This window comes from Bufo gargarizans, chromosome 6, assembly GCF_014858855.1.
Source record: "Bufo gargarizans isolate SCDJY-AF-19 chromosome 6, ASM1485885v1, whole genome shotgun sequence".
Lineage (NCBI taxonomy): Eukaryota > Metazoa > Chordata > Amphibia > Anura > Bufonidae > Bufo > Bufo gargarizans.
The window spans coordinates 24,694,399-24,707,557 of record NC_058085.1 but is presented as its reverse complement, the minus strand read 5'-3'; the positions used below and the strand labels follow the sequence as shown (position 1 = coordinate 24,707,557).

The window sequence follows — 13,159 nt, the reverse complement described above, 5'->3', positions numbered from 1 at the left end:
GATTGTATTATTTTCCCTTATAACCATGTTATAAGGGAAAATAATAGCATTCTGAACACAGAATACATAGTACAATAGCGCTGGAGGGGTTAAAAAAATAAAAAAATAAATTTAACTCACCTTAATCCACTTGATCGCGCAGCCGGCTTCTCTTCTGTCTTCTTTGCTGTGCACAGGAATAGGACCTTTGATGACATCACTGTGCTCATCACATGGTCCAATCACATGGTTCATCACCATGGCGAGGGACCATGTGATGTGACGTCACCACGGGTCCTTAACCAGCAGCTCAACATTACAGAAGAAGACAGAGATCCGCAACTACGCGATCAAGTGGACTCAGTGAGTAATTTTTTTTTATTTTTTTTAACCTCTCCATCACTATTTTACTTTGCATGCTGTATTCAGAATGCTATTATTTTCCCTTATAACCATGTTATAAGGGAAAATAATACAGATCGGGTCCCCAGCCCGATCGTCACCTAGCAACCATGCGTGAAAAATCGCACCGCATCCACACTTGCTTGCGATTTTCACGGGGCCCCATTCACTTCTATGGGGCCTGGGTTGTGTGAAAAACACAGAATATAGAGCTTGCTGCGTTTTTCACGCAACGCACAAGTGATGCGTGAAAATCACAGCTCATGTGAACAGCCCCATAGAAATGAATAGGTCAGGATTCAGTGTGGGTGCAATGCGTTCTACTCACGCATCGCATCCTCGTGGAATACTCGCCCGTGTGAAAGGGGCCTAAGCCAAAACCAGGTGAGACTCTAAACACAGAACAGGTACAGAGTTTCCCCTATACCTTATGTCTGTGGAGGCTCAAATCCTGGTTCTGGCTCACAATCACTTCATCCCTTACATACAGATAATGAGAGGACGTGTGAATGAGGCTTAAACAAAAGAATCTTCTGAGGAAGAAGTTTCTTCAAGACATGTTGTGTTGTTGAGGCCAATTTCCAACAGTAGGAAACACATCCAGTGACTGAATTCATGCCTTACATACAGATAACGAGAGGACATGTGGATTTAGTCATGTCTATTACCTGGTGATGTGAGGGGCCGGAGATCCTCCATCATGACGTCCTTGTACAGATCTTTGTGTCCTTCTAAATACTCCCACTCCTCCATGGAGAAATAGATGGTGACATCCTGACACCTTATAGGAACCTGACAACACAATGATACAGTCATCACCCAGATCCCTTCATAGCATTCCTGTATAATGTCCCAGCATTCCCACCTCTCCAGTCAGCAGCTCAATCATCTTGTTGGCGAGTTCTAGGATCTTCTCTCTATTGACTTCCTCATGTATCAGGGGGTGAGGTGGAGGCTCCATGATTGGGCTCAGGGTTCTTCCCCAACCTTCAGACACAGGGTCCTGACAGTGCTCACTAGAGGTCTTCTTCACTACTGTGTAGTCCTGGTTATGGAGAGACACAGTAATAACTATCACTCCATACATCTCCAGAGTCCCTCACCTCTCCAGTCATGTCCATCTGTTAGTAACATAGATAAGATGATGTAATGTGACATCATCAGAATCTCTCACCTCTCCAGTAAGCTGGAAGAGGATCTCTAGGGTGAGATTTATTATCCTCTCCACCATCTTGTCCCTGTCCATTCTTGACGGGTCAATCAGGAGAAGGATCTTATATAGAAGATCTCCACTTAGCAGATCCTATATTGTAGGAACCTGAATGGAGAGAAGATGAGACGATGAAACATCCTTGTAAAATACAATAACTGGAGATAAGAGGAGACATCGGAGGAGATAATAAAGTGTAGATGTTGTGTTCTCTCTTTTTATATGGATCGAAACACGTGTGAGGTCAAGGCAGTTTCATGATAGGTCATAAAATCCAATATATAGAAAATACAAAACATAAGTTGATCAACAAGTCATAAAACTGGGAATAAAAATATATAGAATAAAATGCAGACAGACCTGCAGAGCGAACTAACACCCCGGAATGAAGACCACATTAGCCCTTTTACACTACATGTGTCTATTTTATTCTAGATTTCTTTATTCCCAGTTTTATGACTTGTTAAACAACTTGGATGTTTAGTATTTTCTATATATTGGATTTTATAATCTACATCATTTGTAGGTTTCATTTGTTGGTTTACAGAACAACTGAAGAAACCGCAGGGTGTGCATTGTGAATGACTAGAATACTACAAGAACAGTCTGACCTGGTCCGGCCCAGGTTCTGGTATCAGCACAGCTCCGGATAAGGAGCGATTGGTCCCTCATTTTTATACTATTGCAACCACTGAGGAAGAAAACGTACAGTTTCGAAATGCGTCTGGTGTAACTGCGGTATTAATCCATCGAGTGTAATCACGGCACCAACCTATTGAAAGGAATAAACGTATCCTTCATACCATTCCGGACACTGAAACAGCAGAAGTTGGCGTTCCTGTATCCCTACTACACACGCGCAAGTAAGTGTGCCGGCATATGGGAGAACTATAGGAACCAGCACCGCATCAAGATCATAGGTGAGCGGAGGTCATCAATATCAGATCGGGGCGGGGGGGGGGGGGGGCCCCAACACCCGGCTACCCCAGGCGATCAGCTGTATGAAGATAAGGCACGCGCTGTGCGCGCCTGCCGCCTCCCGTCTCTCTTCCTGCTTGCCATAGACATGACAGCGGCGAGCAGGACAGGAGACGGCGCGCGCCTTCTCCTCATACAGCTGAGCTCCGGGGGTGCCGGATGGCGAATCCCCACCAATCCGATACTGATGACTTATCTTGAGGATAGGTCATCAATATTAATAGCCCGGAGAACCCCTTTAAAAAGTTGGTTTGGAAAATTTGCGTAAAAATTATAAGAATTGTTTCTAAACTTCTAAAACTGTTCTAAAAAAAAATGACACTTACAGAATGAGGAACATAAAGCAGACATATGGGGGATGTAGAGTAATAACTGGTTTACGAGGTATCACTATCTGCCGGAAAAGCTGAGAAATTAACATTCTGAAAACTGAATTTTTCAATTTTTTTTCTGAAGGGGTTAATGCAGGGAAATCTAACCGCAGTTTGTCCGTCATAATAAAGATGGCGGTTTGATACCTACATGGTTGGAGATGGGTCTGCACGGCTGATCGGTGGAGAAGACTTCTGGAGGGTCAGGATGCGGACTCTGACACTGGAGGGATTGAATGAAGAAATACAAGGAATTCCAGAATCTCTCCCTGTTTCCCTGGGTCATTCTGCCCTTCTCCAATATGGAGCATTAATACTCCTCCTCATGTGCGCATGCGCTGCACTCTGCTTGGCTCCTCCTCCCCTGTGCTGGCGTGGTGAGCACGAGACCACCACTTCCTGTCCCACTCCCCTCCTTGCTTCCTGCGTTTCCTCTTGTCGCCGGGGACAGGGTTTCCTTCCTGAGTGCATGCGCATGCTCCACATAAATAAGTGGAGAGTATTACAGTGCTTTGCAAAAGTATTCACCCCCCTGACTTTTTTCACATTTTGGTGCCTCACAACCTGGAATTAACATGGATTGTTTGAGGATTTGCAATTTACAGAACATGCCCACCACTTTGAAGAGGTTTGTTTTTTTATTGTGAAGCAAACAACAAATAGGACAAAATAACTGAAAAAGTCAATGTGTATAACTATTCACCCCCCTAGTCAGTACTTTGTAGAGCCACCTTTTGAGGCAATCACAACCCCAAGTCGCTTTGGATAAGTCTCTATGAGCTTGCCACATCTTACCACTGGGATTTTTGCCCATTCCTCCTTGCAAAACTTCTCCTGCTCCTTCACGTTGGATGTTTGCGCTTGTGAACAGCAATCTTTAAGTCTGACCACAGATTTTCTACTGGATGGAGATCTGGGCTGTGACTCGGCCATTCCAACACATTTACATGTTTCCCCTTAAACCACAACTCCAGTGTTGCTTTAGCCGTGTGTTTGGGGTCATTGTCCTGCTGGAAGGTGAACCTCCATCCTAGCCTCAGATCACACACAGAGTGGTGCAGGTTCTGCTCAAGAATATCCCTGTATTTAGCACCATTCATCTTTCCCTCCACTCTGACCAGTTTCCCAGTCCCCCCAGCATGATGCTGCCACCACCAGGTCGCACTGTGGGGATGGTGTTCTTTGGGTGATGTGATGTGTTGGGTTTGCGCCAGACATAGCGTTTTCTTTGATGGTCTCATCAGACCAGAGCACCTTCCTCCATACATTTTGGGAGTCTCCCACATGCCTTTTTGTTTTTAGCTGAAAGTAATGTCTTTCTTCTGGCCACTCTGCCATAAAGCCCAACTCTATGGAGCGTACGGCTTATTGTCGTCCTATGTACAGATACTCCAGTCTCTGCTGTGGAACTCTGCAGCTTCTCCAGGGTTACCTCAGGTCTCTGTGCTGCCTCTCTGATTAATGCCCTCCTTTCCCGCTCCGTGAGTTTTGGTGGGAGGCCGTCTCTTGGAAGGTTTGCTGTTGTGCCAATGTTTGGTTATGATAGATTTGATGGTGCTCCTGGGGATCATTAAAGATTTGGATATTTTTTTATAACCTAACCCTGACTTGTACTTCTCAACAACATTGTCCCTAACTTGTTTGGAGAGTTCCTTGGTCTTCATGGCAGTGTTTGGTTAGTGATGCCTCTTGCTTAGGTGTTGCCGGCTCTGGTGTGTATATGTAATGACAGATCATGTGACACTTAGTGACATGATGTCCACCTGTGTGCAATCTAATTATGTGACTTCTGAAGGTAATAGGTGTCACCAGAGCTTTTTATGGGCTTCCTAACAAAGGGGGTGAATACATACGCACATGACCATTTTCTGTTTTCTATTTCTAAACAATGGATTTATTTATATATTGTTCTCCTTTCACTTCACCAACTTAGACTATTGTGTTCTGATCCATCACATAAAATTCAGATTAACAAAACATTGACCTTAAGGCTGTAATGTAACAAAACATGAAAAAAGTCAAGGGGGAGAATACTTTTGCAAGGCACTGTATATTATACATCAAGGGTAGAAACTCTATGCTTAGATCTAATTAAGCTCACTTCTTAGCGCAATATTAAAGTGTACAGCGCCCCATACTACATGCTGTACAAGAGGCATTAGTGTACATTCTGATCAAAAGGCATGAGCCCACTCACCACGCCAAGGTCGCCTCTTTGAGTGGAACCTACTCTGACAAAACGGCGCAGCGCAATGCGGTGATAAAGCGGCACTGCCCTAGTAGGCGGCAGAACCCAGGAGTCAAACAGCACCTCTGCTGTATGACAATGCCACCCCTGGCACTAGGTGCCACCAACCCACCAGCACAGCGCCACAAAAACAAAGGCCAGCACACAGCACTGCACCATGTGAACAGTTGTCTAACACAACATGTCCATTGCTATCAGGAGCTACAGGTCAATGACCACTTATATGCAGACTTCTGCGAAATTAAAACCACCTGTGCCGAATGGGAAGAGTGCTGATACCAGTAGTAAAGAAGAAAGATCTAGGGCTGCAACGATTAATCGATGTAATCGATAACTGAATTTGTTGTCGACGAATCCAGTTATCGAATAATCGCTGATTCGTTGCTATGCGGGCGGTCGCTGCATCTTTATTTTACCTTTTACAATGACGCTCCTGTAACAGCCAGGCAGAGCGGACGGCGGCGCAACGTCACTTACTCATGTGACACGCCTGCTCCGCCTCCTTCATTCATGAAGTGGGCGGAGCAGGTGCGTCACGTGAGTGAGTGACGTTACGCCGCCGTCCGCTCTGCCTGCTACTAGAACGTCATTGTAAAAGGTAAAATAAAGATGCAGTGATTAGTCCGACTAAGCATCGGGGCCGGGGCTGTTATGGGGAGGGGGGAGGATCTGTCTATGGCACTGCTATGAGGAAAGGGATCTGTGCACTGTTATGCCCATAACAGTGCACATATCCCCCTCTCCATAACTGCGCCGCCCACAGATCCCCCTCTCCATAACTGCGCCGCCCACAGATCCCCCTCTCCATAACTGCGCCGCCCACAGATCCCCCTCTCCATAACTGCGCCGCCCACAGATCCCCCTCTCCATAACTGCGCCGCCCACAGATCCCCCTCTCCATAACTGCGCCGCCCACAGATCCCCCTCTCCATAACTGCGCCGCCCACAGATCCCCCTCTCCATAACTGCGCCGCCCACAGATCCCCCTCTCCATAACTGCGCCGCCCACAGATCCCCCTCTCCATAACTGCGCCGCCCACAGATCCCCCTCTCCATAACTGCGCCGCCCACAGATCCCCCTCTCCATAACTGCGCCGCCCACAGATCCCCCTCTCCATAACTGCGCCGCCCACAGATCCCCCTCTCCATAACTGCGCCGCCCACAGATCCCCCTCTCCATAACTGCGCCGCCCACAGATCCCCCTCTCCATAACTGCGCCGCCCACAGATCCCCCTCTCCATAACTGCGCCGCCCACAGATCCCCCTCTCCATAACTGCGCCGCCCACAGATCCCCCTGTCCATAACTGCGCCGCCCACAGATCCCCCTCTCCATAACTGCGCCGCCCACAGATCCCCCTCTCCATAACTGCGCCGCCCACAGATCCCCCTCTCCATAACTGCGCCGCCCACAGATCCCCCTCTCCATAACTGCGCCGCCCACAGATCCCCCTCTCCATAACTGCGCCGCCCACAGATCCCCCTCTCCATAACTGCGCCGCCCACAGATCCCCCTCTCCATAACTGCGCCGCCCACAGATCCCCCTCTCCATAACTGCGCCGCCCACAGATCCCCCTCTCCATAACTGCGCCGCCCACAGATCCCCCTCTCCATAACTGCGCCGTCCACAGATCCCCCTCTCCATAACTGCGCCGTCCACAGATCCCCCTCTCCATAACTGCGCCGTCCACAGATCCCCCTCTCCATAACTGCGCCGTCCACAGATCCCCCTCTCCATAATAGTGTCGTCCACAGATCCCCCATAATAGTGTCGTCCACAGATCCCCCATAATAGTGTCGTCCACAGATCCCCCATAATAGTGTCGTCCACAGATCCCCCATAATAGTGTCGTCCACAGATCCCCCATAATAGTGTCGTCCACAGATCCCCCATAATAGTGTCATCCACAGATCCCCCATAATAGTGTCGTCCACAGATCCCCCATAATAGTGTCGTCCACAGATCCCCCATAATAGTGTCGTCCACAGATCCCCCATAATAGTGTCGTCCACAGATCCCCCATAATAGTGTCGTCCACAGATCCCCCATAATAGTGTCGTCCACAGATCCCCCATAATAGTGTCGTCCACAGATCCCCCATAATAGTGTCGTCCACAGATCCCCCATAATAGTGTCGTCCACAATTTGTTTTAATATGGCCTTTGAACATAATTTTTCAAGTAAGATCATATAAACCTCTGTTTTGTAATTTTGTCGTTTTTCCCGATTAATCGTAGAAATTAATCGGCAACTAATCGATTATTCAAATAATCGTTAGCTGCAGCCCTAGAAAGATCCAACATGCATATATCAGGGGGAGAAAACCAGAACTGGATCGCACATCCACAATGCTTTGCTTTGATCTAACTAAACTCGTTTGTTTGGCTGCTGGGTCCCGCTGCATGTTGGTGCAGTGCTGCGGCGCCGGTGGTCACCACGCAGCGCCGCGCCTAATTTATAGTAGGTTCCCACTCAGGGAGGCAACCTTCTCGTGGTGAGTGGACCTTTGCTTTTTGATCAAATTGTGTACCAGTGCCTCATGTACAGTATGCAACATAGGGGTAGGTTTACGATAAATTGCACCGAGTAGCGATATTATCGGTTATTAGATAAAAGCACAGTATTGAGGATGTGCGATCCAGTTTCACTCTCATATTTTACATGTCCTGTATATTATACACGGCTATAAAAGGCTTCTCACACACAGCAGCGCCAACCCCAAGATGAAGGCAGCAGCTGAAACGCACGTCAGGGAGGACACATCCCCTACAGATGTCTGTCATATGGGTTGGTGATTTTACTATTGTTTATTTCAGTCACTTTACTTGTGAATTTCCTTTCGCCGTTCTATGATTACTGTCTCGTCAGCGCCTCACACTGGAGACCTGCGCACTTCTTCTTCATTATTAGTAATTCTCTATTTATTTATATCTTTTTGGAGCCGTTATATCATATTTATCATCTACGAGCAGAATTACCGGCTTCACACCGACCCCCATAACAGTGTCATCTACACAGACCCCCATAACAGTGACATCCACAGCGCCCCCCCCCCATAACAGTGACATCCACAGCGGCCCCCAAAACAGTGTCATCCGCAGCGGCCCCCAAAACAGTGTCATCCGCAGCGGCCCCCAAAACAGTGTCATCCGCAGCGGCCCCCAAAACAGTGTCATCCGCAGCGGCCCCCAAAACAGTGTCATCCGCAGCGGCCCCCAAAACAGTGTCATCCGCAGCGGCCCCCAAAACAGTGTCATCCGCAGCGGCCCCCAAAACAGTGTCATCCGCAGCGGCCCCCAAAACAGTGTCATCCGCAGCGGCCCCCAAAACAGTGTCATCCGCAGCGGCCCCCAAAACAGTGTCATCCGCAGCGGCCCCCAAAACAGTGTCATCCGCAGCGCCCCCCAAAACAGTGTCGTCCGCAGCGCCCCCAAAACAGTGACGTCCGCAGCGGCCCCCAAAACAGTGACGTCCGCAGCGGCCCCCAAAACAGTGACGTCCGCAGCGGCCCCCAAAACAGTGTCATCCGCAGCGGCCCCCAAAACAGTGTCATCCGCAGCGGCCCCCAAAACAGTGTCATCCGCAGCGGCCCCCAAAACAGTGTCATCCGCAGCGGCCCCCAAAACAGTGTCATCCGCAGCGGCCCCCAAAACAGTGTCATCCGCAGCGGCCCCCAAAACAGTGTCATCCGCAGCGGCCCCCAAAACAGTGTCATCCGCAGCGCCCCCAAAACAGTGTCATCCGCAGCGCCCCCAAAACAGTGTCATCCGCAGCGCCCCCAAAACAGTGTCATCCGCAGCGCCCCCAAAACAGTGTCATCCGCTGCGCCCCCAAAACAGTGTCATCCGCAGCGCCCCCAAAACAGTGTCATCAGCAGCACCCCCAAAACAGTGTCATCAGCAGCACCCCCAAAACAGTGTCATCCGCAGCGCCCCCAAAACAGTGTCATCCGCAGCACCCCGAAAACAGTGTCATCCGCAGTGTTAAATGAATTCGGCCACAGATCTCACACTGCCAACACACAGAGGGTGATGCCCCACATCATATACATTTCAGTTCAGCCCGGCACATATTCATTTAACCCTTTAAAAACACCAGTTACTTATTGAGATCAGTGACAGTGTCCGTCTGTCCACTTTGCTGCCAGTCCTTGTGCCCAGAACCTGTTTGGGCCGAACTCCCCTGTATACGGTGCGGGCACCACCCTCTGTATGTCACCGGTGTGAGATCAGTGCCCGAATCCATTTCAGTCTTTAAATCACACTTTTCTGCCCATTTTGTGCCCGTCTTTTGTATTTTAATGCCGCTTTCACCTGATTTCCCCTCGGGACGCTCACTGCAACTTCTGAATAAGAAACCAACTTCAGCCCCGTGTCCTGTATTTATATATCCTTGGGGTGTGATCCTCTTCTTGTAGGGCCACTCATTTTATCCAGTCATGTTTTTAGCGATTGTTAGAAAAGGATGAATTCTTATGTTTTGGGCGTTCCAGTCCCCTGCTCCAGTCCACGTCTCTGAGATCTCCTGGATATGTCTTCTATATAACGCCCCCTGCTCCAGTCCACGTCTCTGAGATCTCCTGGATATGTCTTCTATATAACGCCCCCTGCTCCAGTCCACGTCTCTGAGATCTCCTGGATATGTCTTCTATATAACGCCCCCTCCTCCTGTCCACGTCTCTGAGATCTCCTGGATATGTCTTCTATATAAAGCCCCCTGCTCCAGTCCACGTCTCTGAGATCTCCTGGATATGTCTTCTATATAACGCCCCCTGCTCCAGTCCACGTCTCTGAGATCTCCTGGATATGTCTTCTATATAACGCCCCCTGCTCCAGTCCACGTCTCTGAGATCTCCTGGATATGTCTTCTATATAACGCCCCCTGCTCCAGTCCACGTCTCTGAGATCTCCTGGATATGTCTTCTATATAACGCCCCCTCCTCCAGTCCACGTCTCTGAGATCTCCTGGATATGTCTTCTATATAACGCCCCCTGCTCCAGTCCACGTCTCTGAGATCTCCTGGATATGTCTTCTATATAGCGTCCCCTCCTCCAGTCCACGTCTCTGAGATCTCCTGGATATGTCTTCTATATAACGCCCCCTGCTCCAGTCCACGTCTCTGAGATCTCCTGGATATGTCTTCTATATAACGCCCCCTCCTCCAGTCCACGTCTCTGAGATCTCCTGGATATGTCTTCTATATAACGCCCCCTGCTCCAGTCCACGTCTCTGAGATCTCCTGGATATGTCTTCTATATAGCGTCCCCTCCTCCAGTCCACGTCTCTGAGATCTCCTGGATATGTCTTCTATATAACGCCCCCTGCTCCAGTCCATGTCTCTGAGATCTCCTGGATATGTCTTCTATATAACACCCCCTGCTCCAGTCCATGTCTGAGATCTCCTGGATATGTCTTCTATATAACGACTCCTCCTCCAGTCCACGTCTCTGAGATCTCCTGGATATGTCTTCTATATAACGCCCCCTCCTTCAGTCCACGTCTCTAAGATCTCCGGGATATGTCTTCTATATAACGCCCCCTCCTCCAGTCCACGTCTCTGAGATCTCCTGGATATGTCTTCTATATAACACCCCCTCCTCCAGTCCACGTCTCTGAGATCTCCTGGATATGTCTTCTATATAACGTTCCCTGCTCCAGTCCACGTCTCTGAGATCTCCTGGATATGTCTTCTATATAACACCCCCTCTTCCAGTCCACGTCTCTGAGATCTCCTGGATATGTCTTCTATTTAACGCCCCCTGCTCCAGTCCACGTCTCTGAGATCTCCTGGATATGTCTTCTATATAACGCCCCCTGCTCCAGTCCACGTCTCTGAGATCTCCTGGATATGTCTTCTATATAACGCCCCCTGCTCCAGTCCACGTCTCTGAGATCTCCTGGATATGTCTTCTATATAACGCCCCCTCCTCCAGTCCACGTCTCTGAGATCTCCTGGATATGTCTTCTATATAACGCCCCCTCCTCCAGTCCACGTCTCTGAGATCTCCTGGATATGTCTTCTATATAACGTCCTCTGCTCCAGTCCACGTCTCTGAGATCTCCTGGATATGTCTTCTATATAACGCCCCCTGCTCCAGTCCACGTCTCTGAGATCTCCTGGATATGTCTTCTATATAACGCCCCCTGCTCCAGTCCACGTCTCTGAGATCTCCTGGATATGTCTTCTATATAACGCCCCCTGCTCCAGTCCACGTCTCTGAGATCTCCTGGATATGTCTTCTATATAACGCCCCCTGCTCCAGTCCACGTCTCTGAGATCTCCTGGATATGTCTTCTATATAACGCCCCCTGCTCCAGTCCACGTCTCTGAGATCTCCTGGATATGTCTTCTATATAACGCCCCCTCCTCCAGTCCACGTCTCTGAGATCTCCTGGATATGTCTTCTATATAACGCCCCCTGCTCCAGTCCACGTCTCTGAGATCTCCTGGATATGTCTTCTATATAACGCCCCCTCCTCCAGTCCACGTCTCTGAGATCTCCTGGATATGTCTTCTATATAACGCCCCTGCTCCAGGCTTTTGTTGCACCTGAGGAAGGCCGCCCTTGAAATGCATTGTATACTAGAACCAACCTCTTGTGATTTGTATGTTATGTTATTATCTTTAGGCTGATGTCCTGCCCCAGAAGCTGCGTCTTTACCTCCTGCTTCATGTTCTCTGGAGTTTGTAGATTAGGCTGAGTTCACACTTCAGTTATTTGATCAGTTATTTCCATCAGTTATTGTGAGCCAAAACCTGGTGCGGGAGAAAACCACAGAACAAGTGCGGATCTTCCCATTACACCTGATCTCTGAGTCGCTTCACTACTGGTCTGGGCTCAATAACTGAAGGAAATAACTGCAGTGTGAACTGGGCCTTAAGGGCGGATGGAGCTGTGTATCTCTGTGGCTGTGGAGCCTTATATGTGTGGATGTGATGAGTGTTCCACTTACCTGGGGGCAGGCGTGTCCTCCTCTGACAACCCTTCACTATGGAGCCTCCTGGGCTGTAATTTCTACCACCATGCAGTAGTCGGGCTCCAGGCTGTGCTGCAGGAGAAGGTACAGGACCTATGATGATGTCATGACCATGTGATCAGGTGTGGGAGGGGTCAGGCTGTGCTGCAGGAGACGGTACAGGACCTGTGATGATGTCATGACCATGTGATCAGGTGTGGGAGGAGTCCGGCATTAGGTTGTGCGGTAGGAGAAGGTACAGGACTTGTGATGATGTCATAACCATGTGATCAGGTGTGGGAGGACTCGGGTTATGCTGCAGAAGGTACAGGACCTGTGATGCTGTCATAACCATGTGATCATGTGTGGGAGGAGTCAAGCTTCAGGCTGTGCTGCAGGAGAAGGTACAGGACCTGTGATGAGGTCATGACCATGTGATCAGGTATGGGCGGAGTCAGGTTATGCTGCAGAAGATACAGGACCTGTGATGATGTCATGGCCATGTGACCAATTGTGGGATGAGTCCGGCTGCTCTGCAAAAGAAGGTACAGGACCTGTGCTGATGTCATGACCATGTGACCAATTGTGGGCGGATTAATGGAGATCACATGACCAGGTTTCTCTGCTCTGTGTGTGAGACTCTGCTGTGCTGTGTGGAATTCCAGCCTGTATGTAGCAGAGCTGTAAGCCTGTAATGTCTGTATAAATGAGATGTATCCGTGTAATGTCTGTGTAGTTGAGCTGTATGTGCATACAACCAAGCTGTTTATGTGTAATATTCTATCAGTGTGTGCAGCAGAGCTGCGTATGTGTAATGTTCAGTTACTACAGCTGAGTCTTTGTCATGTCCATGTAGCAGAGCTGTGTATGTGTAATGTTCAGTTACTATAGCAGAGTCTTTGTCATGTCCATGTAGCAGAGCTGTGTATGTGTAATGTTCAGTTACTACAGCTGAGTCTTTGTCATGTCCATGTAGCAGAGCTGTGTATGTGTAATGTTCAGTTACTACAGCG

General features: G+C 48.9%; 1 long non-coding RNA gene across 1 annotated transcript; it reads right to left on the bottom strand.

The window, feature by feature from the left end:
* Positions 1-1,369: 1,369 nt before the first annotated feature.
* Positions 1,370-12,274, bottom strand: LOC122940480. Its single transcript, XR_006390304.1, has 3 exons — positions 12,144-12,274; positions 1,556-1,699; positions 1,370-1,426 (listed from the first exon to the last, which is right to left on the bottom strand). It is a non-coding gene; the product is annotated as an uncharacterized LOC122940480 (long non-coding RNA).
* Positions 12,275-13,159: the final 885 nt, after the last annotated feature.